The 12,831-nt window shown below is 45.1% G+C and overlaps 1 protein-coding gene across 1 annotated transcript in view; it reads left to right on the top strand.

Moving 5' to 3' along the window:
* Positions 1 to 12,831, top strand: part of ANKRD11 (ankyrin repeat domain containing 11) — a 166,130-nt gene that overhangs the window by 22,009 nt on the left and 131,290 nt on the right. The window contains exon 2 of the mRNA XM_054389886.1: positions 6,463 to 6,542. The gene's annotated coding sequence lies outside the window, so the exon portion shown is untranslated. The remainder of the gene's footprint in view (positions 1 to 6,462; positions 6,543 to 12,831) is intronic.

Here is a 12,831-nt window from a genome sequence, read left to right as displayed (position 1 = left end):
AGCCTGCTCCAGATCTCCAGAATCCTACCTGTTTAGATGGGAGCTCCTGGGCTCCAGTCTGTGCCTGCTGCCCCTTGTCATATCACTGGACACCGACACCACTAGAAAGAGTTTGTCTCCATTCTCATGCCCCCCACCCATTATCTCATGCTGAGCATTGAGAATATGCCCTCCCAAGCTTCTCTCCTCCAGGCTACACAGCCCCAGGTCTCTCAGCCTTTCCTCCTCACAGAGATGTTCCAGGCCCCTCAGCATCTTCGTAGCCTCTGTTGGACTTTCTCCAGCTGTTCCCTGTCTCTCTTGAACTGGGGAGCCCAGAGCTGGATCCAGTACAATAAATGACCTTTAACATCAAGTCCAACTCTTAACCTAAGGCAAATGTTGCTTGTATAGCTCAGACTTTTTTATCCACTTGCTAGCAATCTGGATGCTGATATATAATCTTAAAGATACTTAGCATTGATTTTAAACCTAGAGAAGTTTTTTTGACATCTGCAGACTAAACCATAGCCTGGAAAACACCGTGTCCTCTCGCCTGGCAGCCCCAGTCTTGTCTCAGCTTGCTGCTGCAGAAGGGCAAGCTGCAGCCTTGAGCTGCAGCCCAAGGTTGGGTAAGGAAATTGCAGGAGCTGTATTTTGACTTAATACTTTCCACTCATCAGCAAAGCCACAGAAGGGTGGTAAGGGTGAAGGAAGAGAGATGAGGGAACATGCTTCTGTGTTTCCAGGGCTCTTAATTGTGTGCACAGAAATGAAAACTGCTTCAGTGGAAACTGTTGGGGCTTGCTTTGCTCTTCTGCCACATCACGCCAAGGAAAAACGAGTTACTTGAGTGATTTCAGCTTTCAGGTTGTGCTGGGAGCAGGGACTCTGCTGACAGCCCCAGTTTTTTATCAGGCCAAATACCTTTTGGGCTTCTTTCACACATCTTTGCAGGAGAAATGATGTGTACTTGTAGAGGTTAGTAATTTTGAGATGTTCTTGAGGGCATTTTTGGTATGAAGAAGCCAGATAACCAATACTAAATTTAGAATACTTGGTTATTTCACTTTATTGCTCAGCTGCCTGCATTAGGGTTAAGCTCAGTGAAACAGGAGGCTTCTGCTGGGAATTGGTTCCCTAGTTTAATGCAATTCAAAATAAAAGTAGTTAAATGCTTTTATACTATCTTTGGAGTTACTGAAATGAGGTACAGGGATTTTGTTTGAACTTCTCCATCCTTATACCTATAAAAGGAGACACAGATGTCCTATGCACAAGCAGCATTCCCATTCTCATTGCACTTGTGGTTTGGAGTATTTGTGAAGTAGACAGCAGTGGTGTGCAGTAGCTCCTTGGGGGCAGCCAGGAATATTGGTGGTGGAAGCTGGGTCTCATTGTTTGATCAGTGTGAATACTGGAACTAGTGTTGTGTAGCGAGTTGAGAAAAGCACAGATCTTGAGGAATGCCTGAAACACATCAGAACTCAGTCACCTGGCATCACAGAGCCTGAGCTCTTCTCATTCAGTGGAGGTTTCTAAGCAGCTTAGTCATTCCTGGTTTGGACTAGTCAGACCCCAGTTTCTTGTGGACTGTGCTGTCTATGTCAGACTTGGAATTAAAACACTTAAAGGACAATTTGGTTCCAGAGGAATCACATCATTCTCTTCCTTCATTCTTGCTTTGGTAGGATAAATTGAAGCTTAGGCTCTGCAGCCCACACTGCGGTATCTTGGTCTGTGTGTTCAGGACAGTATCAGGTTAGTTTTGTATTTCTATCAAGTAGCAAAGATGGCAGGAGCTTTAAAAAATGTAGAACTCAGCATGTATATTATCTGCAGGGCAGAATAAAGGAACTTTGAGACCAGCAATATATTAGCTACTTAGTTTCTGAAAGCTATAAAATTAAATTTACCTGATGCTACAACTTTGTTGCTATCAAACATACTGAAAAGTGGGGTGTTTTTATTTTTTCCTTTTTTTCTTTTTTTGCTCCTTCCCCCCCCTTTTTTCCTTTCCACCCCTCTTTTTTCTCCTTTTTTTTCTTCTTTTTTTCCTCTTTTTCCTTCCCCCTTTCTTCCTCTTTTTTTCCATCCTTTTGTTTTTCCTTTCCCCCCTTTTTTTTTTTTGGGTGTAAGTACTAGTGGAATTCTTTCAGCACATTGATTCATCTCTTGGGTTGCATAGTTGGCTACAGCGGTGCTGCAGCAAGATTAGCTGCTTTGTGAATCCTCGTGCAAGGCACTTTCTGTAGCTCACACCACTACTGGAAGTATCTTCCTGAAGTGTAGGAGCAGCTGCACATGTGAGCACTTGTGACTGGTCCTGCTGAACACCAGGGTTGGCTCAGCATGTGTGTGTTTGGAGGTGGTTGGGCTGTGAGCTGCTGATAGGATGCGAGGCATTTCAGTTGCAGGCGTGGTAGTTATCGTGGATTTCTGCCGTATTTCTTGGCAACAACTCTTCCTCCTCCCATTCAGATCTCTGGTGCAACACCTCACCTTTTTCCTTCCCTTTCTAAGCAGTCCTGAGCTACAGAGTATGGATGTGCTCTGCCAAGGTCTTGAGTGAAATGGCCAGAAATCTGATGGTCATTAGTGGCTGTGTGGCCCCTTGAGGGGCCAGAGGGCTGTGAGGGCAGGACTGTTCTCAGCTCTCAAAGGGCAAAACCTACAGAAGAGGGCTGAGGCAGGAGTTTCTGCATTTTCTTGGACTTCTTCCCCCAATCCAGCACTTGTCATTTGGATTCTTACCCAAGCTGGGTGCTGTGATGAGGCAGGGATGGAATCACTGTTGTCTGCAGAAGGTACCTACAGATATTCCTGGAAGACATGTGGGTCGTAGTAATTCTCTGTGCTTTGTAGTGCTGTCTATTTATGATCTCTTCCTCTCCACCTCCATTATCTCTAGATTCTGGAATTGTAATGTAAGTTTACCATGTCTGTAAATAAAAGATCAGTGAAAGATCAGTGTTTGTTTACAGGGTGCTGTGTGAAACTGGGCTGCACTGGAAAGCATTTCTGGATTTCCTCTCCCTCCAACTTTGTTTTCATACCTCCTTGAGTCCTGTCTGAGGCAGTGGAGCTTATCTGAAAGCATAAGCCCATCGGTGTCTTATGTATTCCCCAGTGTATGTTTTCACTGAAACCCTCTGAGAGATGCCTCATTGAAATTCTGTCTCTTCCTGAAATTATTTAGAGAGCAGCAGATGAGTGCAGTGGAAAAAGGCTCTTGCTCCCTAGAGGTCTTTTGCATTCAGACTTGGTCTAAAGTGGAACCTAAATCTCGCACTCGTATCCTATGATACTTCTTAGTCTAGGGCTACCATAGAAATCCGAATTGATTCAAGTGTCTTCAGATCAAAATACAACTTTTTGCTTCAAAGAAGCACTAATAAGGTGTACTTGCTGGTGGGGAGGTTGGCCTCTTGATTGCTTGGAATGAGACTTCAGCAGTAGCTTCTTGCCTGCTTCCCATAAAATGGAGATTTAAGTAGAACCCTTTTTGCCTTCAGTTGATCAAATTTAGAAACATCTAGATGTGTAAAATAATGGAATTCTGGACATAAGTGGCACTGCATCTGTACAGAACTGGTCTGGTTTTATTCTTTGATGGCTGACATCAGCCTGTGAAGCCACATCCTGCATTGCCACTGGAACCGGTTGGTGTTCCCCTGCCGGGTCTCAGCTGCCTGCCCTGGCTGCTTTTATGCATATAATCTGTAGTTAATCTTAATGCAAGTTCACTATTTTTCAGGCCACATCTTGTGATTTTAATGCATTTTCCATCTTCAAATCCTGATTGCTGCAAAGTTGCAAGATACTCTTTTATTGAAGCAGCTTGAATTCCCATTTTTTTCAGTGAATCCTAGCACTATGTGCTCTAAATCTGAAGGTTACTGATCTGTGTGGGAGTGCAGCAAGAGGAATTGGGAACTAATCAGTGAGGAACTGCTGAGGACTATGCAGTCAGTGTTGAAGAACAGAGGTTGGTGGGGCAACTTAGAGGTTGAAACCTTTCTTTTAATGGACCTGTCTGCTTACATGAAATTTCCAAATGGCTTCACGTTAACATAAAATAAAGCATCACAGGTCTTGAAAGCCTGAGCCTGTTTTAAATCAGAGTGAACATGTAGTTATTTGGTATTTGTGCTACCATTTCAGCACATGGGAAGGCTGAATCTGCTGTTTTCATTGCAAACTGGTTTCTCGGTAGCTGCAGCTGGAGTGGAATGCGCTGGAGCCTTGTCCTGTGGTCAGTGTTGGGAGCTCACAGAAGGGAAAACAAGGATACTAACATTAGTTTGTGGAGGGAACAATTCCATCAGGCTAAAGCTAAGAAAATTGGATAGATGAATGTGTCTAACATTGGAAGTTAAGCTTTTGGAAGTGAAGCTGGTGTTGAATTGAACTGTTGGATTCTGTCCAACAGAAACATTGTACAAGTGGCCCTGATGCCTCTTACCAGTCAGCTTATGCCCATGGTTTGTGTGCTGGGTATCTTCTGCTGAAGTATTTGCTGTACTTCATAAGTAACTTGAAAACCATATCATAAAAATGGTGCAATATTTGCTGTGAACATTACCAGGCTTGTGTGTAGTCACCTCCAGTGTTAAAATAATCCCAGAGTGGTGAGGGTTGGAAGGGATCTCTGGAGATCACCTAGGCCAACACCCCCTGCTAAAGCATCATCACTCACAGCAGGTTGCTCAGAATCTCAGTGTTCAGGTAGGTTTGGCATCTCTCCAGAGAAGGAGGTTTTACAACCTCTCTGGACAGCCTGTGCCAGGGCTCCAGCACTCTCACTGCAAAGAGGTTTCTCCTGCTCAGGTGGAACCCCCTGACTTCCAGTTTGTGCCTATTGCCCCTTGCCCTGTTGCTGGGCACCACTGAAAAGAGTCTGGCCCCATGTTTTTGCCTCCCTCCTTTTAGCTCCATCTGAGCATTGAGAAGATTCCCCTCTGTCTGTTCTTCTCCAGAATAAAGATTAATGTATATTTTATGTGTGAGCTAAGTAATGAATAAAATTGCTTTATGTAGGCCAGGAAGCAGATGTAAATAGATCTTCAGAATTGTCATGGGACAGGATTTCTGTAGGCTTCTTAGTTTTTGCTTAGAGCGCACCTTGACTCTTTCCTGGTCCTTTACAGCTAGAAGTAAGGACCTTCTAATGCTGAGCAGATACCTGGGGATGGTTGAGTTCAGTATGGACATAAATCTGTGATAAAAGAGTGGATTGGATGTGGCTCTGCCCAAGCTCTCTGCTTTTCCCCACTGCAAACCCTTAGACAAGCATTTTGTAGTTCAGACTTGCCTTTGCTCCTAAGGGCTTGTGCAGGCTCCTTCTAAGCTGTGCTGCCTAAAAGCTGTCCCCTCTGCAGCTGGGGAGCAGGCCAGCTCGCCTGAAAAACCCCAGTGACTTCTGCAGAGCTCTCATCTGGAACAGACTAGTTTGCTCTGGCTGGCAGAGAGATTTCTTCCTGAGCAAACGTGCTCGCCAGGCGCGCAGGCAGAGCTGGGTGAGTCATGAGATAGGCTGGGCTTAGCTGCAGCCCTGCGGCTTCGCAGCCAAGTCGAGTTCCTGCCTGTGGTGACGTGACAGTCACCCCAGAGCGCTCAGCATCGTGCAGCCCAACCTTCCTCTGGCCTGAGACGTGGTGAAAAGCTCAGGTGCTGGGTTTTGAGCTCGGAATCATCTGCCAAGCCTTTCATGTACCAGTTCAGTTGCCTGGTTAATGAATGTAATTCCCCTTTGCCTTGGGTGCTGAGAGCTCCTGCTGGGTCATGCCCGGTGTTGGAAGCTTCTCTTTGGGAGTCTGTAGCTGGAAAAATATTCTTGAAAGGTGCAACAGGAGCTGCTCAACAAATAAGGAAAAAATAGGAGGTTTAGAATAGATGAACTACTCTGCAGATCCAAAGGTGTGCTTAAAAAGCAAGCACTTGTATCATGAGTAATGCTTCACAAGTTGGTCAACAAAGTGAGTTACAGGCATATGTCACCTGGTAGCACATCAAGGGCAGGTCACTTGTTCTCTGCATGGTCTGTCCCTTCATCAGTTGTTCAGAGTTTTTGGGGGGGAAGTGACCAGCCTTTATTCATCAATAAAATGTCTTTAAGACCAGGAGCCTTGAGACAAGTATATTGTTGATTTTGGTTCTTTTTTCTTTTTACAAATTCGTTATCAGAAATTTAAGGAACATGGTTGATACTCTGCTCAGCTTTCCCCAGGTTCTTTCCTTCTGTTTGTGCAGACTCATTATCAGAAAGTTTATTTCTGGCTTAGGCAAGGATTTGTATTTGGTAACCTGCATGTGCTCACAGAGAATAAGTCCCCTTTATTCACAGTAGTTCAGACTTCATCTCAGTGGAATCACAGGGTTAGAGGGGACCTCTGGAGATCACTCCAATACAGTGTGCTGCTTGTGAAGAAAATGAAGTTGTGTGTTTTAATTTTCTAACAAACCCATTCCTGTGTTTTTCAGATCACACAGTGTTTTTGGGACACACCTCTGTTGGATTTTAATCTATGTCCTGCTAACAACAGCTTTCAACTATGGAATCGGTAAATATTGACATTCTGTCCAAACTTTCTGGTTTATTTCCTGACAAGTGCTTGTGTCCATCTTTGGGTTTGCTCTTTTTTTTTTTTTTTTTTTTTGTGTGTGTGGTGTTTTAAATTTGTCTTTATTTTCTGAAACATGAAGGTGAAAATTTTCAGATTTCCTTGGAATAACTGACGGGTACTGAGCAGGAATGCCAGGGATGTGTCTTTAGCTCTAAGATGCCTTTTCACTCCCAGCACTTCAAAAGCAGCAAGTTTTCCCCTAACTTGGTGAAAGCAGAAGTTAACTTTCCTGCAGGGGCAGTTCCAGCACTGGTTTGACCAGCAGACTGTGTAGCTTGTTGGTGTTGTTGAGTATTACATATTCTCCTGCCTCTAGTATATCACAGTCCTTTCTTCCTCTTTGCTTTCAAAATGGCTTAAAAAAAAGAAGTCTATTAAGAAGTGCCAGTTTCAGTATGTTATGTCTCCTTCTGATTAGTATAATTGAAACAGATGGCACCTATGCTTAATTTTGGGCAGAGAAACCTCCCAATATGCTGAGACTACAGTTTGATTCAGTATTAGGATTCAACTTTTTTGGTGGCATTAGCAGATGTAGAAATAATAAGCTCTCTTAGAGTGGAGTTTAGGGAGGGAGAAAAGAGATTTTTGCCTTGGTGCTTTGAGAGGAGATGAGGGAGGTCGGTGCTGTCCTCTGGAAAGCGAAATGATGTAGTTGTTGCTGGCTGAGGGGGTTTGTTCATGCTGTTTTTTCTGCAGCACTGGCAGTTTGGTGTTTGTCTGGCTGAATAAAAGCTGTTGTCTGAGCTCAGCTTTGCAGCATTATGGAGGGGGAAGCTCAGCAGTGCAGAGTTCAAGGTCATCCTCATCCTTCCCCATGGAGAAGGCTCTCAATGGATAACCCACAGCGTGTTGCTTCTGCTGGGGGGCCTCGGGTGCTTGGCTGACCTCTTGGTTTGTGCTGCAGTGGGATTGTTTGTGTTGAAGTGTTTGTTATGATAAAGCCATTATTGAAGGAGAGTTACTCTGTAGGAATACAGGTCTGCTTTATCAGGTGGCTTTGCAAGCTGGTGGGTTTCTTTTGTCTTGGATTTTGAGGAAAAAAAAAAAATCTTTCTGCGTTGAGTTTGCCTATAATGATTCCAGGGATTCAGAGGGAGACAAGACGTTGTTTCAGTTTCCCTTGGTGAATATTAATAGCAGCAGAAGCCTTTCACAGTGAAACGAGACAGTCCAGGCATCAGTGACTCTCCCCTGCTGCAGCCGAGTAATTAAAGTGTATCGAGTGTGAGACCTTTAGCTGTGGTGTGCAGTAACTCTCTCCTTAATGGGTGCTCTGCAGTCCCCTGAAAAACTGAGCTGAGTCCTCCCATCAATTATAAACCAGGCTGTTCACTACCTATTACATTTCCTAGCTGGGCAGCAAGATGTTCCATTCTGCCTTTTGGAGTAAACGCTGGTTTGCCTTGGTTTTGGGTTTTGTGTTTGTTTGTTTGTTTTGGTTTGGTTTTTTTTGAATGCAAACTGTACTTTTAAAACCAGGCTTGTGCTAATTGCAATACCTCACTGAAATGAAAGCTAACCCTTCATTTGCATTCTATACTTGCCCACTGGGCAAAACGACTTCCTTCCTGACAGATTACAGAGCATTATGGCAGTCTGCATCTCTCCAGGGCTTCTTGTCCGTATCACCTGCCTTTTGGCCACTAATAATCTTCTAGGATTATTGCTGAGAGCTTAACTGATGCCTGACATTGCTATGGCAGCTGCCTTTTAGGAAGGTTTGCCACATCTTCAGCCCCTTTTCTCTTTGGGTGTTTTGTGCTTTGCTTGCCTGAAGCCATGCTGTGATGGTTGTGGGTCTAGCTGAAACCATGGCTGGAGAAACTTGCCAGATGAAGGGTTTGAGGATGTATGAGGTGACAAAGCATTTGCACTGGGTAGAGAGAAAGAATTACTAAAAGTCAGATAGTTCTCTGACTTCTGAAACAAAAGAGTGATTTCACTTTGTGGGTGTTTTGAGCCTGGGGAGGTGATAGTTAAGTGACCTTTTCCAGTAAAACAAGTTTTCATCCACTGTTCTGCAAAGACAGATGATTGCATTGCTGCTCTGGTGTCTAATGGCTCCATTCCTGAACCACTGTGCTCTGGGGATGCTGGGGAGAAGATAACAAGGGGAGAAAATCAGAATTATCCAGAATTAGCTGAAAAAAATTACCCAAATCTGACATGTTCTGAAACTGAGATGAATTCCTGGGCTCAGTGCTGGTGGGGAGGCTGTGATGTACAGAGTCACTGGGGTTTATCACACAGGTACCAGCCAGTGCTGATGTGCAATTGATGGCATCCTCCAAGGAGCCCAAGGACTGAACAGAATTAATGTCTGGCCTAAGTTCGAGTGAAACCCTCTTATCCTAAAAGGCAGGCAGTCTAAAAAGTGGTACTTGTTGTTTTTTGTGAACTCCTTACATTGTGCAGGGGTAAAACCCTGGTGCTTGTGTGCCAAAATGGCAAAGTGCTGACCAAAATCCAGCCTTCTGTCTTGTCTGAGATGTATTGTGGAAGTGTGCACCTTTTGTCACCCATCCATTCATGACCATGAATATGGGGTGGTTTTGCTGTAAACCTGTGAGTGGCAATGTACTGAGACACAAAACTTGAGTGTTTTGGGCTTTTTCTCCTCTGTCCCAGCAACTTGTGCGTATTGGATGTGTGTACGGTGCTGCAGGGGACACTTGCCTGGAATACCCTTGGGAAGAGGCCGAGAAGTCTCGTTTTCAGGACAAGGCTTGCCTTTGTAGTAAGATCCTGCAGCATTTGCTGTATTCTGATGATGCCATCCCACAATTTATAGCTTTGCTAGTGGAAATAAAGCTTCACTGCTGGAAAGGGTCTTGGAGGGCATCCTGATGCAGAGTGTTTGGGTCTCTGGGAGGTGGCTTGTCCCCATCACATGTGCCAGTAGCACCCTTTATGATGGTCTGCTGTCAACCTGATCACCAAGATAACCCTTTGGTTTAGAGGAAATAGAAATACCTAGAGGTTTGTGTGGATTGTGGTGTGATCTGCTGACCCAAAAGCAATTGCATGGGCTCAGCTGGAGGGCCAGAAGCGTTGTGGTCCGTGGTGGGGTGGGAGCAGAGGAAGTGTTGAGAAAGTCTGAGATTTCTCCACTTGAGCTGACGGCTCCTTTATTGCGACACGCAGGCATTGCTACAAACGTGCTCCCCTTGCTTCTCTAAAACAGGCTTGGGGCTTTGTATTTGGTTTTGTTTCCCCTCCCAGCCTAATGTGGTGGTAACAGCAGAAGTCCTGTCTGGATGGGTGGGGGAAAAGGGAATTGAGTCGCCAGCCTCAACTGCTGGCTTCATGTAGCCAAACAGTTGCGACACAGCAGCTCTTCTGCCACAATGAGTGGGACAGGTATTTATTCACTAAACCATTTTGGGCAGGTTGCTTGAAGGAAGCCATGGTGTCTGCATCAAGAAACAGCCTGATCCCATTGGTCTCGTTCTGGGGTTGGGTGACTTGGGCTTGCAGCACTGGAGCCAGCAGCTGATGCGATTCACACTTCCCAGTGTCTTCATTAGGGAAGCAGAGGGGTCAAGGGTTTCTCAGAGCAGCAGAGAGATTGCAGCAGCTTCTGATGGTGGCTTTGGCACTGGCATTTTACAGAGTTGGTAATGAATATGTAGGTGTAAGATTAAAGGAGTGAGTAAGGGAGCTGCTGAAGAGAATTGGTGTTCAGAGCTGCAGCCGTGCCTCCGTCTGACCTCCTGAGAAGGATCCAATTGTAAAGCCGAGGCCCGTAGTGGAAAAGCAATTACAGTACAAGCTTCCAGGATTGAATTGTCCTCTGAAAGTCAGATGCTGCAATAATGGCAGCGTTGTTTAGGTGGAACGTGACTTTATTTAACGTCTCGGTGTTTTTCTATTAGTGTTCTTAAATGTGTTCATACAGTTTTCAATTTCTGCTGCTCTGGGGGAAATAGAGCTTAGAATTCCACAAGGAAGGTATTTCTTTGCATAGAAGCATTCTTTTGAGCTTTCTGGCTTTTTTCCATATGTTTCAATTCTTAGCCCTTCCAAATTGGAGGGGTTGGAAGTGAACACAATAGAAGTGCAGTGTATGTTTCTTTCTTCAGCTTGCTCACAGCCAGGCTGAGCAGTGAGGGGCTTTCTGGTGCTGCTGGGGTATGGTGTGGAAGAGTTGGCTTTTGGGCTGAGAAGCTGATGTGTGATGAAGCAGGGTCTGGAGAGGGAAGGGGAAGCCGTGTGCAAGTGGAATTAATAGTCTCATGGAACAGGAAAGAAGTGGAGCTGTGTGGCTTGTGGCTTTGACTGACTTCTGCTGTGCTCCTCACCCAACCCCTGAAATGGTGGAGCCATTTCTCTCACAAAAATGCAGATTTTGGAAGTGCTGTGAAGCAGCTGGGTGGCTCTTGAGGTGCAGGTTTGCCTGAAGTGTTTCAAACGAGGTGGTTTGGGTTTGTGCTGGTGTGTGGCTCAGCCTGAAGTGGGTTGGTGGAGAGTGTTTTCCCATCAGTGCTCTGCTCTGACACTGTGGGACCTGCCTGCATGTGAGGTGAGTTTCCACAGCCCTCGGGAGCAGTAAACTTCTCTTTGTCCATTTGTGTTCTGTAGTGGGCAGGACTGAAGTTGTGTAGCCTAAATTTAATTTTTAAAGCTCATAAGTAGAGGTGAAGCAGATGTGGCCTAGATTTCTTTGGGGGTCTAACAGAGCTTGAGTTGTTGGACACACAACTGCTGCTGGGCCCTACAGAGAAGAGCTTTAAACTCCTTCCTCCTGGCTTCTCAGATACGATCGCAGTGTAAGCATTTGATTTGAGTGTTTGAATTGCTGCTTTTACAGCTCTGTATTTTATCCAAATTTATTAAATTGCTGGTGTTATTCGCATGCCACTTTTGGCAGGTGCCACCTACATGCCCTCAATTTGAACATACCTTTCAGGAGAAGTGAGGTAGGGAGGCTCCTTCCTCCTGTGTCAGATGCTAGAGAGAGGAGCCCTCACATTAATTCACTTTCACTAACCTTTCTGCTGCTAATGAGCTAACCTGGCCCTCTGCACAGTGCAGCACCATTAATGAACAGATCTGAGCTAAGCACAAACTCCTCTGAAAAACATCTTGCCTGACTTCTTCTCTGGCTGTAATTCAGATCCACGTGTTCAGCGTGACACAAAAGGGAGTTCTCAGTAAGAGCAATCCACAGCTAAATACTCCTCCTTCCTCCCATGTTCTGTTTGCAATTAGACAAAGCTGTGGCAATAATTAGGTAAGAAGAAGGAAAAAGAGCTGGTTGGGTGTGTTTTTTGGTTTGTTTGGGTTTTTTTTGTTTTCCCCAACTGTGCTTGATTTTGAATAATTTTACACTTTAAAAGGCCTTGTTATGGCCACAAAATTCCTTATTTTTAAAGAAAGTCTACTTTTGAGTTAAGGTTTTTTATGTTGGTTTTATATCGACCAACATAAATTGCCCTCTGTGCTTAAAAGTCGCAGTTGTGTTTAGCAACAAGTTCATTAAGCCAAGCTTGTAACAGAGATAATGCCCGGGATCATCACTTCCAGTAATGGACAGTGTTACTTCATGGGGGAAGATTCCCAGGAGGCACAGCCCCAGTGACACATGGGGACTTGATTTTGGGAAGGGAATCCGCAGGTTACGCAGCCACCAGTTACTGCTTCCATTGTTGTGCAACAGCATTCCCGCTCCTGAAAGGAAAAGTGCTTTTGGGCAGGCTCTGGCATGGTGAGTGAGGTGCAGTGTTCAGGGTGATGATTTTATTTATTTTTGTGTTGTGTGGAACACCGAAGTGTGCTCTTGAAAGGGAGGGGAGTTACGGTCTCCACCCTGAGGAAGTGCCACTCGGGGGCGAGCTGACAGGCTTTGGAGTGGCATGGCAGGATTGCACAAAATATGGCTGAGGCTGCTTGTTTTCAGGAGATCTCCATCATGCTGTGATTAAGTGCAGATGATGCATTTGGCAGCAAGAGGTGTGCAATCTGTTCCTACCCCGAGGAGCTTGCAGACCAAAGGCCCACTGATAAGACCAGCCTCATGGTTGTGCTTCATGACTGGTGAATAATAGGGGGGGATGTTCTGGTTCCCTGTATCTCTTGCTCTCTTAAATAAGTGTAGATGATTGTGAGCCTGGTGGATTTGACACTCAAATCCCCCAGTTCCTAATGGGGTGGTAGGGAGAAGTAGCTTTTGGTGTTTGGGGGAATGCATTTCTGTTGTGTGAATAGTGAAGGAGATGCAGTA

Source organism: Indicator indicator, chromosome 19 (genome assembly GCF_027791375.1).
Source record: "Indicator indicator isolate 239-I01 chromosome 19, UM_Iind_1.1, whole genome shotgun sequence".
Taxonomy (NCBI): Eukaryota; Metazoa; Chordata; class Aves; order Piciformes; family Indicatoridae; genus Indicator; species Indicator indicator.
This window is presented reverse-complemented; position numbering and strand designations above follow the sequence as displayed.